The 15,427-nt window shown below is 45.9% G+C and overlaps 1 protein-coding gene across 6 annotated transcripts in view; it reads right to left on the bottom strand.

Moving 5' to 3' along the window:
- The window catches only part of MCTP2 (multiple C2 and transmembrane domain containing 2), a 130,145-nt gene extending 116,387 nt beyond the window's left edge, over nt 1-13,758 (bottom strand). Inside the window, exons 1-2 of one of the 6 annotated variants that reach the window (XM_060282416.1) lie at nt 13,398-13,758; nt 1,060-1,321 (exon numbers count right to left, since the gene is read on the bottom strand). The gene's annotated coding sequence lies outside the window, so the exon portion shown is untranslated. The other 5 variants (XM_035130470.2, XM_060282414.1, XM_060282417.1 and 2 more) reach the window with 5 other exon arrangements.
- Between the last annotated feature and the right edge of the window lie 1,669 nt (nt 13,759-15,427).

Genomic DNA, 15,427 nt, shown 5'->3' on the forward strand with positions numbered 1-15,427 from the left:
ACAACAGCAGGCCGCCACATGCTCAGAGGTGTTTTTAAGCACAATTCAACCTTCTCCTTTTGCCAACGATCAAGATGGGGTGGGGAAATCCTGCTTCCTCTTGCTGATTCTCAATTGTTGTGGCAATTCAAAGCATTTCCAGAGCAAGCAGGCTTATGCAACCAGTCACGTTGCCTGCCAAGGTCTCCAGGACTGGTCTAGCTGAGAAACCCATGGCCCGGAGGCAGAGGGGGCCAGCTTTCTTGGACAAAGGGAGCAGAAATTGAAGCACAATTAAAGGGCAATGGCCTTACTTGGTCAACTAAACTTCGCTTTAACTCATCAGTTAGGGAGTCTAATTCACCAGTTATGAGCAGGAGGAAAGACTGTGGCTCTGTGGTAGAACACATGCTTGCCATGCAGAATGAGGAGAGGCTGCCCAGTCCCTGGGCCATTGCCTAGATACAGTGGTGAAGTGGGTGAGGAAAAACAAGCTGAGTTTGAATCCTGGAAAGATGGAGGCACTGTGGATGAGTAGCTCCCATGTCCAAGAAAGTGGTCACTTGCCTACCCTGGATACGGTTGCACTCCCTCTGAAGCTTCCCAGTTTGGGGGCGCTTCTGGATCCAGTTCTGTCACTGGAGGCTCAACTAACCTCAGGGGCTGGAAATGTCTTTCACCAACTGCGATTGGTTCGACAGATGCAGCCATTCCTGAACCAGGAAAGCCTTGCCACAGTATATACCGGTATAACAAATTGAAGAAAATGTTTAAGATAGCTTTCAACAAAAAACAGAAGCTTTTCTTTTAGGGATAGTAGGTAGTGAGATTCCAAAAGACAAAAAAAAAATTATGTATGCCAGAACTGCACCTAAAATATTCCTGGTTAGGCAAGCCTACCCAGCTTATTAGAAAGTTGAAGGAATTATCATCTGCTTTAGTATTTCAACTTCTGTATGTTTTAAAGTATGGTTGTGGTTTCTTCTCTCCATTTTAGTGTTTTATCTTTTTGTAAACAGTTTTCGGGGTTTTTAACAATCAAGCGGTATATAAATTTTGTGAAATAAATAAATAACTTACTTTAAAAGTGGGCAGCAGCAAGCGGGCCGCGTTCATTAGGATGCTCACACAAACCTGTCCCTCCTACTTTTCACGCAAATGTTCACTTTCATTTCTGCAACTAATTCATGGTGTGTCGTTACGCCTGCACGTTTTTCCCAGTCTCTGTTCGCTCCAAGCCACAATAGTTAAATGTGTCATTTGCAAAGTGTTGTTTGAAGCAAGCCACAGCTGACAGATACACCCGTGCACCGGCAGCGCTGTGCTGTAATTACCGGTAGCTCTAAAAACAAACCAAAACAAGCACAGAGTAGGGAAATCTACATGTGCAGTTTGAACTGTGAAATAGAGGAGTGCACTAGTCTGTAAGGCACTGCCAATCCTCTCAATGTGGCCAGGGGGTCAGGGAGCATTATAACCCCACCAAGCCATGCAATCAAAGCAAAGCAAAACACACCCACAGCCTGATTATTACCTCCAGATGATCAAGAGGCTTAAATCAGGTAGGCTATGAAATTAACTTCCCTGGCCAAAACAAACAACCATTTGTTTAAGGTGGAATTTCCCAGCTTGCCCTTGAAATGCAAACAACATCCCACTTAACATTTAGAGACGTCAATATTGAGTTGCTTTAACTATCTGGCAGCATTCAGAGCACAGATCTTCAGTGGGCGAGTCACTTCCAAGCTAAAGTGTTTCTCCTGCGGCCACCACCACCCACCCGTTTCTATCGGAGTTTTGTTTAAGGTTTGTATTTTCAAAGATAGTGAAAGAAACACATCCCAAGCACAGAGCTCCTTTACTTCCATCTTGAGCTCAGTCAGTAGAGCTTGAGACTCTGAATCTCAGGGTTGTGAGTTCAAGGCCCACGTGGGGTGAAATATACCTGCATTGCAGAGGGTTGGACTACATTATCTATGACTCTATTCCATATGGGGAATTTCAGAGGGTGCAGCTTCTCTCCTCTTTGGAGTAAGCTGAACCTTCCAATATTCTCTCACATCTGCACTGAAGATACAGGAGGCCAGTTATCCTTTGCCACTGGTCATCCTGAAAGGAGAAATAAAAAAAAAGATAAAGGGTTTTTTGTGGGGGGCGGGTTACAGGTTAGGTCTGGGAGGTGGGTCTGGAAGGATAAATTTGTCCATTTCTGTTCTTTCTCATTTTTTCCAATCCTAAATTCAGTTCTTCACATTTCTGCAGCAACTTGTGATTTAAAAAAAAAAATCCTTGAGAAAACATTTGATTATAGCATTTTTAGCCATATTGGTGTTATGTCGTGAGTGTGATTTCAGCTCTTCGTGAAGTCAGCTCAGAATAGTGATTCAGCATACTAGCAAGGAACTGCTAGGAGTCAAGTATAACAGGAACAGTCTTCTTTATTGCAGTAGGAATCTTGACTGAACTGGAGGGAAAGGGTGAGCTCCTTTTATACTCTCAGGAGCAGGGGTTGGGGAAAGGATACATTTAGATTTTGGCAGGAACCTATCAGAGTGAGGATCCAAATTGTGCTAACAAGTTAACCAATAGCAACTGTCACCGCACCCATTTGAATCACCCAAGAGCAGGAAAGGTAGTTACAGGACTAGCAGAGAAACTCATGTACACAAATTAAACCAATACATAACAATTGGGATCGGGCAGGGATTTCACTTGATATACAGTACATCAGGCATCCCCAAACTTCAGCCCTCCAGATGTTTTGGACTACAATTCCCATCTTCCCCGACCACTGGTCCTGTTATCTAGGGATCATGGGAGATGTAGGCCAAAACATCTGGAGGGCCACAGTTTGGGGATGCCTGCAGTACATTGCCTACTAGGTTACCCTGCTGCTGCACACACATACCCCTGAATAAATTGTGGGATTTGTCTTCAAACAATGCACAAATGTGTTTTTTTTTATGGGTCTACCTGGAGGCAGTGCTCTTTGGAAGAGAAGGAAACCAAGATCATCAACAAGAAACCATGTTTGCTGATGATGGACTTCCAAACAGACACCCCCACCGATATTTGGACCAGAAGACTATGCATTAATTTTAAGAGCCAGATGTCCAAGCAAACAGTCATGCAATCATGATCTTCAACTTTGGACCCCCAAATGTTGTCGGACTGCAACTTCCATCAGTTCCCTGCTGGTTTAGTCAATGATAAGGGATTACAGGAGTTGTAGCCCCAAAATATCTGGGAACCCATGGCAGAAGAACACTGATATATACATGTGAACAGAGACCCAGTTTCTGCTATACAGGACAATTAATTAGTCCAAATACCGTATTTTTTCATGTATAAGACGAGGGTTTTTTTACTCTAAAATAATGTTTAAAAACATGCCTCGTCTTATACATGGATAGTGAATGGGGTGGACAGGTGGTTGTCTGCAGCTGTGAGCAGGAGCATGTCAATGACAATTGTTGGCTGCTAGAAGGGCTGCTTTGGATTGGCTGCTGCTGCTGCTCTATTTGGGTTGATGATTGGTTTATGCAGCAAACACTGCTGTTGATTGGCTGCCGCTGCCATGATTGGTGGCAGCTGTTTTGGGACGCACACAATTTCTCAGGTGGGTTAGAGATTTTCTGCTGGGGAAAGGTCTGTTGGCAATTTGCTGTCACTGTGTCAAGTGGGCGTTCATCATCAGTGCTGCAGGTGAGCGATTTCCGGCACTCACCCCACCCCACCCCAAAAAGCTGTAAAACTCTGGGCAAACCCGGGCAATCCTACGCAAAAGAAGCTCAACAGCTCTGAGCTATTTGCCCCCTATTTTCTTAAATTTGAGTCCCCCAAAATAGGGGGCGTCTTATAGACAGAAAAGTACAGTAGCTTGGAGCTATAACAAGGGCTGCAATCCTAACCACAGTTACTAAGAGTAAACCCCGCTGGATTCAGTTGGTCTCACTTCTAAGTACATCATCTAAGTGGAATCATCAACCTGTGGATGAAAACAGGTTTAACACTGGGAACTTAATCATTGCAAAATTTTGTGTTGTCCATGTGACATTTCCTTTCTCTCAACCACTCATTCCCACACTTGGGACTAAACATTTCAAATTCCTGTATGCCAAAGAGAGGTCACAGGCGGATCACCTAAACCTACTAGCCACCATGTTTATGTTTTTCTCTTACTTTTTTAAAAAAGTCCATGCTTCTCAGAAAAAGTACTCAACTTACAGGGTAGGAAGGCATCATATCTATCAGAGCGGGTTTGCATAACAGGCCACTGTGTGATGATTGCACAGTGAAACCTGATCTCCCAAATTAGTTTTCTCAAGCAATGCAAATGTCCTCACCGACAAACAACCGCCTACTGTGCCCTGAGGACAGAAGTGGTGCCGCTCTATACTTGGCGCTGTTAAGGAGAATTTCCTCGGAAGAAGATGATTGCACCATAATGGCATAACCTTGCTCAAGCAGGCTTACTTCAGGCAAATCGTGAGTTCTGCCAGCAGTTGAAAGGGAAGAGAGGTAGCTCAGCGGTAGCGCACATGGCTTACAGCCAGAAAGTCCCAGGTTCAATCCCTGGCATCTCCATATAGGGCTGTGAGAGAACCTTACCAGAAACCATGGAGAGCTACTGCCAGTAAAGAGTAGACAATACGCTGCTAGATGGACCAAAGTTCTGATTCAGTAGAAGGCAACTTCATGTGCTCCTGATAATACACTTGCATGCATTGTAGGATGAGCTGGGAGGGGACACATGCACAAATGGTGTACACAATGGTGGTTTAAAACACAGAGAGGTCATTTCAAGTTACATCTGCTGTATATATCAAGGGGGGGTGGGGATTTCACTTCATGTACATTGCCTGTACACACATACCCCAAATTCCTGTTTATGAAACATAGACTCATAGAAGCTGTATTCTAAGTATGTGTTACCATTTGAGCATGGGCAACAACTGTCTCACATGTGCACATTTCAGCTTAACTGCAAATGCAATGTGTCTGAAGTTTTCTATGTGGATTGAAGCTGGTTTGAGGAATCAAACAGCAGGATTTCTCAAGAAACTACAGGATAGATCTGGATTGTGGTGTGAGTCATGTGTACACATATTTGAGCACCAGCAATGGGAGAGCACTAGTGTCAGAGTTAAGGGTAATGTGTACATAGACTGAGTTAGTTTAGAAAAACAGAAGAACCCTCAGTTCTAACACTGCACAATTCCACACCGGCCTGCTATAATTTTGAATGGTTTGACTAAGCTCCCTCCCCATCACATTTATGACATTTAGTATGTCAAACAGGCTAAGGAGATGTTTTCTCCATACAGCCCTGCTCCTCAAACAGAAAAATCCTGTAGGTTCTATAAAAACCACTGAGTTTCTACACTGTAGAGCCCCAAGTCAAACTTGAAGACTTGAATGATGCCATCCTAGAGCAGATCACCAAAAAGGAGAGATATTGTAGTCATGTGAGACTGCAACTACCCAGATATCTGCTGGAACTCAAACTCTGCTAACCATGTTAAGCTCCAACAAAGTCCTCAATTGCCTCATTGACAATTTCATTTCCCAGAAGGTGGAAGAAGCAACAAGGGGATTATCTATCTTGGACCTGGTCCTCACCATCAAGGAGGAACTGACCAATGAAGTGAAAAGTACTGGAAACCTTGGGAGGAAGTGATCAGATCCTCTTCAGATTCATTATACCAGTGTTTCCCAACAGGTGGTCCGCGGACCCCCAGGGGTCCACAAGCTATGCCAGAGGGGTCCGCAACTTGGCGGAGCCAGAATGGAGGGGCGCTGGCCAGCCTGCCCGCCACCCGCCGCCCAGTGCTCCCCGCGGCTTTGTACAAGTGAGGATAGCAGGTTTTTGCCCTGCTTCAGGGCGGCAGTGCCCGTTGGCGAGCTTGGCTTTCGCGTGCTTTTTCCTCCCCTCACGAGGCGGAGCAAAGAGAAGCTGAATGAGGCGGAGGCGGAAAGGCTCTTCCCTCCTTTCCGCCTCCGCCTCATTCAGCTTCTCTTTGCTCCGCCTTGTGAGGGGAGAAAAAGCGCACGAAAGCCAAGCTCGCCAACCTGTGCTGCCGCCCTGAAGCAGGGCAAAAATCTGCTGTCATGGCCGGGTCGCTGGGCGCCCGCCTCGCCCGGAGCCGCTTCTTCGGCGGCTTCGTGTGTGGGGCAGCGCTGGGAGCCGCGGCCTCCGCACTGACTGACCGCAAACCCCTCGGGGAGCCCCGTCTCCCACCCACGTCCCTGCAGAGCTCCGTGGCTGCCACCGCGCCTGGACAAAACAGCAAACCCTGAGTGACTGAGCTGATTATCACCCTTCCCCAAGGTCAGATCAAAGGCTCATTTAGCCCAGCATACTGTTTTCTACAGGCCAGCGGCTGAAAATGAAATGTTAACATTTCCTCAAATGCTTACATTTCTCTTCAACACTTAAACTGATTTTTTAAAGATATTTATCTAGACTCCACTTTTAAGTGGGACTCCTGGTGGTCTCCCATTCATATCTATCTATCTTTAGTTAATCCCCCCCCCCTTCTATAGCCACTAGAACCCTGTTAGCAATTTCTAAAAAAAAAAAAAAAATTGCACAAATTTACAGTGAATTTGCCTTTCATTAATATGGCATTTTAGGTCCTTAGGAGTCCTGCTAGTTACATTTTACAGCAGGTCTGAAAAAACTGTGCACAAGAGAACAAAGTATTGGTTTCTTTTATCGCTCTCTCGCTCTCGCTCTCTCTCTCTCTCTGTCTCTCTGTCTCTCTCTCTCTCTCTCTGTGTGTGTGTGTGTGTGTGTGTGTGTGTGTGTTTTAAATCTCTCCCCCATTCTCAGCATCCCTGGGTAGGACAGACATCTAACAAAATAACTAAATAAAGCATGCTAATATCCAGCCATTGGTGACCTCTGACCAGTGATGTTGGCAAGCGTCAGAGTTGGGTTGATGAAAAGAACCACCCTCAACAAGTGTTTCATGGTTTTGAATTCAGAATCCCTTTGAATTTTGGCTAGGTGTGCTGAAATGCTTGCGGCGTTCCAACCTGCTTCTGTTCCTCCCCTTTCCCCGAAATGACTGGGAACGGGAATGATGCTCTTTAGGCCTTAAAAGCCTTTAGGCTCAAAGCCTTATGAACAGGGTATTTCCATGGCAAAGGCTCCTTTGTAAGGACCCATATTTTATTATTTTATTTTTATTTTATTCCACTTTTATTTTTTCTAAAAAAGGTCAACAACTCTGGGAAATTGGGGGGGGGGGCGCCAGAAGGTGATCTCACCTAGGGCGCAAAAAACCCTAGCACCGGCCCTGTCCGCAAGATGCTATTAGAATAAAAAATATATTAAATATATTTCGTATGATAACAGATTTTTTGTTTTGGCCGCTTCCTGCATGAGCAGAGTCTAGCGCAAAACTAGAATTAGATAGAGGCAGTAGTTCTGCTGTATGCCATTAGGTGGCGCTTTACAAACACTACTGTTTTGCAAAGAGGCAGCGCACGCATTCTACTAACGCTCACCTCCCCAAGATGCTTTGCGTGCGTCGGCTTCATTTGTGCGCTACTGCGCAGGTACCCTGTCTTTTTAATTTTAGGATTAGGAATTAATGGGGGTCCTTGTCACAATAGCGGCTCAATGAGGGGTCCTCGAGAAAATTTTGTTGGGAACCCCTGCATTATACAAAGGCAAGAGAAAGCTAAGTGTAGTCAGACATGCACTCAGGACTTTATGACCTATTTCAAAAAGCTTAAGGAACTACTGGGTCAGAAATACTCAAAGAGAAGGGAGTCCAAAATGGATGGCAGTTTTGTAAAGGTGAAATATCAAAGGCACAGAACAGGGAAGAAAAGTAGGAGGCATCTAAAGAAATGAATGTGGCTGCATAAAGAACTTACAGATGAGCCGCCATTTAAGAAGGGCATGCATAAGAAACAGAAGAAAGGGGAAATCACAAAGGAAGAGTATAAATGAATAGCCAATACTTGCAAGGAGAAGGTCAGGTGAACTAAAGCTAAGGAGTTCAGGTTTGCAAGAGAGGTTAAAAACAATAAAAAGATTTATTCAGCTATGTTTGAAGCAAGAGAAAGAACAAGCAAGTAATAGGTTCTCTGCGTGGAGAAGACAGAGAAATGCCATCGGGTGATGGAGAGAAGGCAGAACTGCTCAACAACTATTTTGCAGTGCCCAACCTGGTGATAACAGAATAAATGATGCAAAGAGGGAGCTGTAGCCCAAGATGGGGAAAGAGGCAGTAAGGAAACACCTAGCTACTTTAAATGAATTCAAATCTCCAGGGCCTGATAAGTTGTACCCAAAGGTACTAAAGTAACTTGCAGATGTAATCTCAGAGCCTCTGTCTATAATCTCGGAGAACAGGTAAGGTTCCTGCAGGCTGGAGATGGGCAAATGTTGTCCCCATCTTCAAAAAGGGGAAAAAGAAGACCCAGGAAAGTACCGACCGATGATACCAGGAAATACCAGGAAAGGTCCTATAACAGATAATTTAAAAGTTGGTCTGTAAGCACTTAGAAAAGAATGCTATGATTACTAAGACCCAGCACAAATTTCTCAAAAACCAGTTGTGCCAGATGAATTTCATTTCTTTTTTTCTTTTCTTATTCTTTCTTTTTTCTTTTTCTTTTGATAAAGCTACAAGCTTGATGGATCAGGGGAATGCTGTGGACATAGTTTATCTTGATTTCAGTAAGGAATTTGACAATGTCCCCCATGAAAGTCTTGTGCAGAAGCTGGTAAAATGCGGGCTGGACAAGGTAATGGTTAAATGAAATTGTAGCTGGTTTTCTGACAAAACCCAAAGAGTGCTCATCATAGTTCCTCATCAAACTGCAGAAAAGTGAAAAGTGGCATGCCACAAGGTCCTGTCCTGGTGCCATTGCATCTTTATGAATGACTTGGAAGAAGAAATTAAGGAGGTGCTCATCTAATTTGCAGATGACACCAAGATGGGAAGGTTAGCTAGTGCCACAGAAGACAGAATCAGGATTCAAAATGACCTTAACAGTTTGGAGAACTGAGTCAAAACTAAACTAACAACATGAATTTCAATAGGAACAAATGTAAGGTTCTGCACTTAGGCAGGAATAACCCACTATACAAATATAAAATGAGGGACACCTGGCTTGCCAGCAGTACATGTGAAAAGGATTTGGGGTCTTAGTAGACCGCAAGCTTAACATGAGTCAACAGTGTGATGCAGCAGCAAAAAAAAAAGGGGGGGAAGCTAATGTTCTTCTAGGTTGCATCAACAGAAGTATAGTGTCCAGATCAAGGGAAGTAATAGTACCACTCTATTCTGTCTTGGTCAGACCATACCTTGAATGCTGTTCAGTTCTGGGCACCACAATCTAAGAAGGATGTTGACAAGCTGGAATGTGTCCAGAGGAAGGCGACCAAGATGTTCAAGGATCTGAAAACCAAGCCTTATGAGGAACAGTTGAGGGAGTGGATATGTTTAGCCTAGATAAGAGGAGACTGAGAGGAGTCTGGATAAAAGGAGAATCCCAGAAGATGATAGCCATCTTATACTCAATACTCAAGTACACAGGCTAATACTGAGTATCTATGAGGTGCTGAGTGTCAGTTGAATAAGAAAAGCACAAAACTGTACAGCAAGGTGATGGTGGAATGAAATATTGGGGGAAAGAGCTGGGTGGTTCACTGGCTGGCTGAAACCCTGAACAGGAGCACTCTTGGCGGAAGTCAAAGATGCATGGGAAATTTCCATTTCACATCCCACTTTTTCTGCTTTATTTTCCAGCAGGTAGATTACCTTTCACTGTTTTTTACCCAATGAGGGCAAAGACACTGGGTGAATGAAGGAAGCATTAAAAAATTTCCTTTCCTGAATGTACTACAGTAGTTCACTTTTCTTCCAAAGTTCTGCATCACCTTGCAATGGCTGTGCCCATATGCAGCCTTCCATATGCTGTTGGACTTCAACTCCCACCCCCCTTGAGCATTGACCATGCTGGCTGGGGATGATGGGAGCTGGAGTGCAGCAACAGCTGGAGGACCAGAGGTTCCCCATTCCTGTTAGCCCCCTGACCCTTCCACAAAAAGCTTTCTGGGTACAGGTTGGCTTGGGAGGAACAACTCAGGAAGCAACGCCCCCAACACACACATTCATACAGATTCTCAAACAATTCCATGGTCACACTAGAGGCACAGCCTGACCATATAACTGAAATCACATAATATGCCATGTGGGGAGGCTGGTTGGGGAGGAGGCTTAGTTTATCCAGAAGAATAAATTGCTCACAAAAACCTCTGGCTCCAATGACACACCTCTTGCCTCTGCGCTGCAAGCTACTTGGAGCATTAAACAACTGAAACAGAGTGGTCGAAAACACTACTTTTGTCCTTCAGCACAAGTCGTCTTCTGTGATCGTTGAAAGAACCACAGAAACCACACCATGCATATCCCCACCTTAACTCACACATTAAACTCAATGTGAGTCAATGCAAATGAGGTTTCAGCCTGAATGAGGTGTTAGCACCAACTCTTCAGAAAGTTTGATGTCAGCAGGCAAGGGGCCTGGGGGGAGCAAAACCCAAATGGCACAACTACCCAGCAGGGGTTGCCAAGTGTTCAACAGCCTTCAGACAGTAGTTAAACTTGCAGCAAAGGTGGTAAGGTTTTCATGCCCTTCCAGCATTTCATCTTATGGTTTCTGCAGATCACGCTGTTATATAAAAAAAAAAACTTGAGAACATGCTAGGAGGGTGGGTGTTCTTGATTGGCAACCGTACAAAAGATAGTAAAAAGACCTGCCTTTGACCGTTGCCTAACAAAAAAACCATTCAGAAAGTGAAGCATTTTCTGGCACGGAGATAAACTGATGGAGAAAGTTCCACCTGCTGAATTTCTATGTCTTGGGTTACTATTATAAGCACAGGAGTCAAGCTGGTAAATGATGGCAACCCTATTTGTCTACCAGTTTGGGACCAAGATATTGGAAGAGCTGTCTTCGCCTTCATCAACCAGCCCAGCCACCATCTTCACTGTAAAGAGCTCTTGCTTTCGATCTCACTCCCATCAGAGGTGTGGCTGGCTGGGATGTGGCACAGGGCCTTTTCAGTTGCAGCACCCAAGCTGTGAAACTACAGTACTTCCCCAGAGAGGTTCATTCAGCTCCTTTCCTGATAGGGAAACATTTTTGAACAGAGGGCCACATTCTCTTCTGGGCAACCTTCCAGGGCCACATGCCAGGGGTGGGCATAAAAGTGGGCAAAACAACCAAGGTAAATTTTGCTATTGAACAAGAAGCTAGTTTCTACACATACTCACACGCTGCTGCCACACACACACCCCTTATCAAGGCAAGCAAGAGGCATTTAAGATTTCAAGGGCACTGTCCAATCAGGAAGAAATTCTCAGGGTGAGAAGCAAGGCCAATGAGGTGTATGGCCTGGAGAAAGCTCCAGGGCCAGACAGAAAGGAATGGAGGGCCACATCTGATCAGCAGGCCTGAGTTTCTCCATCTCAGCATTAGTGGCTTTTAATTAAAGGCTTTTTTATTCTATTTTGCCAAATCTTTGATTAGATTAGATATGATCTTTGTTTTATCTGACTCAGTTTGTTTTAAAGATCTGTTCTTTCATTGTTCACTTATTTTTAAGTTATCCTTGTGAGTCTCCACTTGTGAGTCTTTTTTAATTAAATTAAACAAACTGTTCTAAGCCTAAATGCAATTCTGGACCGTCTAATAGATGAGTCCTCTCAGAAAACGGCAGAGGCTGTGATCCCAGAAATTAGCCTCCAGCTTTCTGCTTACGTGTTCCTGCACCAATAAATCCATCAGCACAGCCAGCGGGTTGTTTAAAGAGGGGGAAAGCTAGAGGAAGCTTCTCCATGTCACAGCTATTTCTGGTGCACCAACTTAAAGAGCGGGGGGGAGTCCTTGAGATGTACAGTTCTCTCCAGCAGAAAAAAAAAACAGGCCACAGGTTTTGGAGAGGCTGCTCCCCACCCACCACCAAGCCAGTGCTCAAATTATAGAGGGGGGTAGGCTTCCACCCTCATCTCTTAACTATTGTGGCGATGTGATGAGTCACATGTGTATTCTCACAAGGATCTGCAATTTTGACTAAGGTTCTGGGGACTCAGGATGGGGTTTGGTGGTCTAATTTTCTTGTTCTCTTCCCTGTATTGATTAGACCATGGCAGTCAGCAGTTATGTAGATCGGTAGAGTTACCATCGGACCAGAACAGCCTGGCACAATCTTTGACAGACATGATTAAAACAGATCTACAGAAATCGGCACACAGTCAAAACATAATGGAGATAAGCATTTATCTGCTTATTGAGCTGTACTTTAATAAATGGTGGCGGGGAGGGGAGCGGGGAGTCTGGTTCAAAAGTTTACTCAGTTCTTGGACTGCCAACTCTACCATTGGGCAGGTGATTTTGGGCATCACAAAATGACAGCAATTTGGTAATTGTTTATTTGTTATTTGTACTGAGGGAGGCACTTTTGGTATTTGACAGGCCTTAAGTATTTTGTACCTTGATGTGGGGGGGCATTTCCTGTACCCCCTAACCTGGATGTAAATGCCAAAGAACTCTCTATGTTTAAGTAGACTGCGTGTTCATTCCCTCTCTCTCTCAATGTATCTCATTTGCTTAGAAAAGCCTTCCCCCCCCTCCAGATGTCTTTGGACTTGACCACCATCACCCCTGAAAACAGGCCATGATAGTTGGGGCTGGAGTTGTGGTCTAGCCACATCTAGAGGGCACCAGGCTTAGAGGAGGCGAGACCATTTCCCCAGCAATCCTAACAGTCCAATCCAAAATCATGCCTACTCAGAAGTAAAGCCCAACCAGTTTCAGGTGAGTGGGGTAAGGAGGATGGCAGCCCAACTAAGTCCGGCTGTAGGGATGCAACAGTAGACTGACTTAGAATCATACAACTGCAAGGCTGGAAAGGACCACGAGGGCCATTTAGTCCAACCCCTGCAATGCAGGAATCTTTGCCCAACCTGGGGCTCGAACCCACAACCCTGAGATAAAGAATCTACCTCCAAGGAAGATGAGATTTTGGCAGCGTGGTGAGTGACTACCGGTAGCATATAAGGAGCGTTCTTCTTTCTCCTCACGGTCAACCTCCTCAACAAGTTGAAAAGGGGCAGCAGGAAAGGTGAGCGCATCCGCCTGTGTCCCACAACATCTCGACGGCCACATGCGCCTCTTCGCTGCTCCAGAGGCGCCCATTCTCTACTTTCCCAAGCGCCCAAACTGCGGACGGCGACCTCCAATTCCAAGCTCCCTTCCACCCACCCCGCTTTAAAAGGTTCTTCCCTTCCAGCGGGGGGAACTGCACCATCCACCAACCCCTCCGGTACCTGCCTCTCCGTCCCTGAAAACGCAGACTCCTGACGCGCGGCGCGCCTCTCCAACCTTACCTGCTGTCCAGCGCGCGGCTCCTCCGAGGGGAAAATCGCCTTCGCCTACGCAGCTGCTTCCTCCTCCGGCTGCTGCACCCTCCCTCCAGCGGTTCGCCGCCGCCGCCGCCTCTGACACTCCAGGGGAGGAGCCGGGCCGAGACGGCTCTACCAGCGCCGGAGCGCAGCCCCAAGTAGGGGAACGGGAAGAAGAGGACGCAATCGGGAGTCTCCTCCTGTCCCCGACTCTCTCTCTCACACACACCTTCCTTCCCTCCGTGGATTGGGAGAGATGGGCGTCCGTCCTGAAAAAGTTGCGCCTTGCCGGGAAATTAGTTGGCAATAAATGAGTTACACGTGAAGGCTTTTTAAAGGTGGGCGGAGAAACTCTTACGCAACTGGATTTGGGCTTGGAATCCCGACCCACCCTGGATTTGGGCTTGGAATCCCGACCCACTACCCCTGTTTAACCACGCCCCTTCTTGGCCCCGCCCTTTCTTTCTTTAAATAAACCATAAGTTAAGGGAACGCGAGCATGTGCAGAGTGCTGGTCTCTCTTCTTTTTTCCCCTATCCCACGCTGCAACTGCAGCCTGGCCCTAGGCCAGGGGCAGCCAACACTGTGCCCTCCCATTTGTTTACTGGATCCTCTTTGTGAATCACGTCCCAAAAAATTTCACATTAAAAGCATCAGCAATAGAAGCAGTATAAAACAATCTAATTTGTAAGCGGGGCGGAGGGGGAATACAATTCCATATAAGCAAGTTTCCGGGTTTTGTGTTGCTGTTACCAATATGCTGGTGACACCCCGCTCTATTTCTGCTTTCCAACTAAACCAAGGAAGCTGTCTGGGTTCTAAACTGGTGTCTGTCATCAGTAATGGACTGGATAGGATGAACAAATTGAAACTTAATCTAGACAAGACAGGGGTATTCTTCGTCAGTCAGAAGGCAGAACAGGGAATAGGGATTCAACCTGTGCTGGATGGGGGTAATACTCCCCTTGAAGACACAGGTTGACAGTTTGGGTGTGTTTCTGGACCCAGCCCTGTGCCTGGATGCCCAGATCTCTCTCTGCAGTGACCAGGAGTGCAATTGCACAGTGAGTGCACCAACAGCACCTGTTCCTTGAGATGACTGATTTGGCTATGTGATACACACCTTAGTTCCATCCCATTTGGTTTACTGTAATGTGCTCCATGTGGGGCTGCCTTTGAAAAATGCCGAGAAACTTCAACTGACTTAAAGAGCTGCAGTTAGATCGTTGGTCGTGCCAGTTTGGCAGATCGAAACACTTGAGTGGACATATATGGGCAAGGCGATATCTAATCACTACACCACACTGCATTATGTTCCTGTCTGGAAGCCCCCTGTGGGAATTTCATCTCCACTTGAGTCCCTCTGCACTGCTAGCTCTAGGAACTCTTTCTTTTTACCCAGTAAACACACTTCTCGGCTTCATGAACTATAAACCCCAAAATCTGAGATCCTCTCAAAACTGGTGCCAAAGTTTTGCAGTGTTTTGCAGCAAAAAACCCGTGTTTTGCACTGCCCCACAAATGAAGTAATTAATACAGCAAACCCAGGTTTGTAGTTGGTGCCCCCCAACTCAACATGGTCTGATTCGCTCCAAACTTTGGCAAAGGTTTTGCAGTGATACACCCCACATTTTTCAGTGCCCAACAAATGGAGGAACAGCCCCTCAAACCCAGGGGTCAAAGGGGAACCCAGAACCCAACATTATCTGATTTGCTCCAAACTGGTGCCAAACGTTGGCAAAGGTTTTGCAGGGTTTCGCAGCGAAAACCCCGAGTTTTGCAACGCCCCACAAATGGAGCAATAGCCACTCAAAACAGGGGGTCAAGGGGTAATCAAAAACCCAACATTTTCCGATTCACTGCAAACCGATGCCAGTTTTGCAGGGTTTTGCACCAGCCTCCACCGCATCTTCCAACACTCCCAAGGAGGAAGAAGACTGCTCAAAGGTAAGTGGGGGGAGGGACGGGGTGGTGGTGGGGTGCCCCAAATTGTCCTCCCAAAATTAGAGGTTGGC

Source organism: Zootoca vivipara, chromosome 14 (genome assembly GCF_963506605.1).
Source record: "Zootoca vivipara chromosome 14, rZooViv1.1, whole genome shotgun sequence".
NCBI lineage: Eukaryota > Metazoa > Chordata > Lepidosauria > Squamata > Lacertidae > Zootoca > Zootoca vivipara.